Source organism: Panthera uncia (genome assembly GCF_023721935.1).
Source record: "Panthera uncia isolate 11264 chromosome A1 unlocalized genomic scaffold, Puncia_PCG_1.0 HiC_scaffold_16, whole genome shotgun sequence".
NCBI classification, from domain to species: Eukaryota; Metazoa; Chordata; class Mammalia; order Carnivora; family Felidae; genus Panthera; species Panthera uncia.
In genome coordinates this window covers 11,030,760-11,034,825 of record NW_026057576.1, presented here as the reverse complement: position 1 = coordinate 11,034,825, position 4,066 = coordinate 11,030,760, and positions in this window count along the sequence as shown.

The following is a 4,066-nucleotide window of genomic DNA, read 5'->3' as shown; positions in this document are numbered from 1 at the left end:
GATTGTTGTATTTTCATTTTCATTTGTTTCCATATATTTTTTAATTTCTTCTCTAATTGCCTGGTTGACCCATTCCTTCTTTAGTAGGGTGTTCTTTAACCTCCATGCTTTTGGAGGTTTTCTGGACTTTTTCCTGTGGTTGATTTCAACCTTCATAGCATCGTGGTCTGAAAGTATACATGGTATGATCTCAATTCTTGTATACTTATGAAGGGCTGTTTTGTGACCCAGTATGTGATCTATCTTGGAGAATGTTCCATATGCACTCGAGAAGAAAGTATATTCTGTTGCTTTGGGATGCAGAGTTCTAAATATATCTGTCAAGTCCATCTGATCATTCAGATCAGGGCCCTTGTTTCTTTATTGACCATGTGTCTAGATGATCTATCCATTGTTGTAAGTGGGGTATTAAAGTCTCCTGGAGTTACCACATTCTTAATAAGGTTGCTTATGTTTGTGAGTAATTGTTTTATATATTTGGGGGCTCCTGTATTTGGCGCATAGACATTTATAATTATTAGTTCTTCTTGATGGATAGACCCTGTAATTATTATATAATGCCCTTCTTCATCTCTTGTTACAGCCTTTAATTTAAAGTCTAGTTTGTCTGATATAAGTATGGCTACTCCAGCTTTCTTTTGACTTCCAGTGGCATGATAAATAGTTCTCCATCCCCTCACTTTCAATCTGAAAGTGTCCTCAGGTCTAAAATGAGTCTCTTGTAGACAGCAAATAGATGGGTCTTGTTTTTCTATCCATTCTGATACCCTATGTCTTTTGGTTGGCACATTTAGTCCATTTACATTCAGTGTTATTATAGAAAGATACGGGTTTAGAGTCATTGTGATGTCTGTAGGTTTCATGCTTGTAGTGACGTCTCACAGGATCCCCCTTAGGATCTCTTGTAGGGCTGGTTTGGTGGTGATGAATTCCTTCAGTTTTTGTTTGGGAAGACCTTTATCTCTCCTTCTATTCTAAATGACAGATTTGCTGGATAGAGGATTCTCTGCTGCATATTTTTTTCTGTTCATCACTTTGAAGATCTCCTGCCATTCCTTTCTGGCCTGCCAAGTTTCATTAGAGAGATCCGTCACTTGTCTTATCGGTCTCCCTTTATATGTTAGAGCACGTTTATCCCTAGTTGCTTTCAGAATTTTCTCTTTATCCCCGTATTTTGCCAGTTTCACTATGATATGTCATGCAGAAGATCGATTCAAGTTACGTCTGAAAGGAGTTCTCTGTGCCTCTTGGATTTCAATGCTTCTTTCCTTCCCCAGATCAGGGAAGTTCTCAGCTATGATTTCTTCAAGTACACCTTCAGCACCTTTCCCTCTCTCTTCCTCCTGTGGAATACCAATTATACGTAGATTATTTCTCTTTAGTGCATCACTTAGTTCTCTAATTTTCCCCTCATACTCCTGGATTTTTTTATCTCTCTTTTTCTCAGCTTCCTCTTTTTCCATAATTTTATCTTCTAGTTCACCTATTCTCTCCTCTGCCTCTTCAATCCAAGCCGTAGTTGTCTCCATTTTATTTTGCAGCTCATCAATAGAATTTTTTAGCTCCTTCTGGCTGTTCCTTAGTCCCTTGATCTCTGTAGCAATAGATTCTCTGCTGTCCTTTATACTGTTTTCAAGCCCAGCGATTAATTTTATGACTATTATTCTAAATTCACTTTCTGTTATATTGTTTAAATCGTTTTTGATCAGTTCATTAGCTGTCGTTATTTCCTGGAGGTTTTTTTGAGGGGAATTCTTCCGTTTTGTCATTTTAGATAGTCCCTAGAGTGGTGCAGAACTGTGGGGCACTTCCCCTGTGGTGTCTTGAATAACTTGCGTTGGTGGGCGGGGCCACAGTCAGACCTGATGTCTGCCCCCAGCCCACCGCTGGGGCCACAGTCAGACTGGTCTGTGCCTTCTCTTCCCCTCTTCCTGGGGTGGGATTCACTGTGGGATGGGGTGGCCCGTCTGGGCTACTTGCACCCAGCCAGGCTTGTGGTGCTGGGGATCTGGTGTAGTAGCTGGGGTGGGTCAGCAAGGTGCACGGGGGCGGGAGGGGCAGGCTCAGCTCGCTTATCCTTCCGTGATCCACTTCGGGAGGGGCCCTGCGGCACTGGGAGGGAGTCAGACCTGCCAGAGGGATGGATCCACAGAAGCACAGTGTTGGGTGTTTGGGCAGTGTGAGCAAGTTCCCTGACAGGAACCAGTTCCCTTTGGGATTTTGGCTGGGGGATGGATGAGGGAGATGGTGCTGGCGAGCACCTTTGTTCCCCACCAAGCTGCGCTCTGTCGTCAGGGGCTCAGCAACTCTCTCTCCCGTTGTCCTCCAGCCCTCCCGCTCTCTGAGCAGAGCTGTTAACTTACAACCTTCCAGATGTTAAGTCCTGCTTGCTCTCAGAACACACTCCGTCCGGCCCCTCTGTTTTTGCCAGTCAGTCTCAGGGGCTCTGCTTGGCTGGCGGGCCGCCCCTCCGCCCCGGCTCCCTCCTGCCAGTCCGTGTAGCGTGCACCGCCTCTCCGCCCTTTCTACCCTCTTCCATGGATCTCTCCTCTACGCTTGGCTCCGGAGAATCCGTTCTGTGAGTCTTCTGGCAATTTTCTGGGTTATTTAGGCAGGTGTGGGTGGAATCTAAATGATCCTCATGAGGCGGTGAGCCCTGCATCTTCCTACGCCAACATCTTCCCAGCCACCTCCATTTTTACTTTTAATTCCCTTGCCTTTGGAGGTGTGTCAAGGAAGAGTTTGCTGTGGCTGAGGGCAAAGAGGTTTTTGCCTGCTTTCTCCTCTAGGGTTTTGATGGTTCCCTGTGTGACATTCAGGTCCTTTATCCATTTTGAGTTTATTTTTGTGTATGGTATAAGAAAGTGGTCTAGTTTCTTTCTTTTGCATGTTGCTGTCCAGTTCTCTCAGCACTATTTGTTGAAGAGACTGTCTTTTTTCCAATGGATTCTGTTTCCTCCTTTGTCAAAGATTAGTTGGCCATACATTTATGGGTCCAATTCTGGGTTCTCTGTTCTATTCCATTGGTCTAGGTGTCTGTTTTTGTGCCAATACCATACTGTCTTGATGATGAAAGCTTTGTAGTAGAGGCTAAAGTCTGGGATTATGATGCCTCCTGCTTTGGTTTTCTTCCTCAATATTACTTGGGCTATTTGGGGTGTTCTATGGTTCCATACATATTTTAGAATTGTTCTAGCTTTGAGAAGAATGCTGATGCAATTTTGATTGGGATTGCATTGAATATTTAGATTGCTTTGGGTATATAGATTGCATTTTGACAATATTTATTCTTCCTATCCATGAGCATGGAATGTTTTTCCATTTCTTTGCATCTTCTTCAATTTCCTTCATAAGCTTTCTATAGTTTTCAGCATACAGATCTTTTACATCTTTGGTTAGGTTTATTCCTAGGTATTTTATGGTTCCTGATGCAATTGTGAATGGGATCAATTTCTTTCTCTTTCTGTTGCTTCATTATTGGTGTATAAAAATGCGACCAATTTCTGTACATTGATTTTTTTTGTACGCTGCAACTTTGCTGAATTCGTATATCAGTTTTAGCAGACTTCTGGTGGAGTCTGTCGGGTTTTCCATGTAGAGTATCCTGTCGTCTGTGAAAAGTGAAAGTTTTACTTCATCTTTGCCAATTTTGATGCCTTTGATTTCATTTTGTTGTCTGATTGCTGAGGCTAAGACTTCCAACACTATGTTAAACAGTGGTGAGAGTAGACATCCCTAACATGTTCCTGATATCAGGGGAAAGCTCTCGGTTTTTTGCCATTGAGGGTGATATTAGCTGTGGGCTTTTTGTAAATGGCATTTATGACGTTTAAGCATGTTCCTTCTATCCTGACTTTCTTGAGGGTTTTTATTAAGAAAGGATGCTATATTTTATCAAATGCTTTTTCTGCATCTCTTGACAAGATCATATGGTTCTTCTCATTTATTAATGTGATGTATCACATTGATTGCTTTGCAAATATTGAACCAGCCCTGCAGCCCAGGAATTAATTCCACTTGATCATGGTGAATAATTCTTTTTATATGCTATTGAATTCGATTTGCT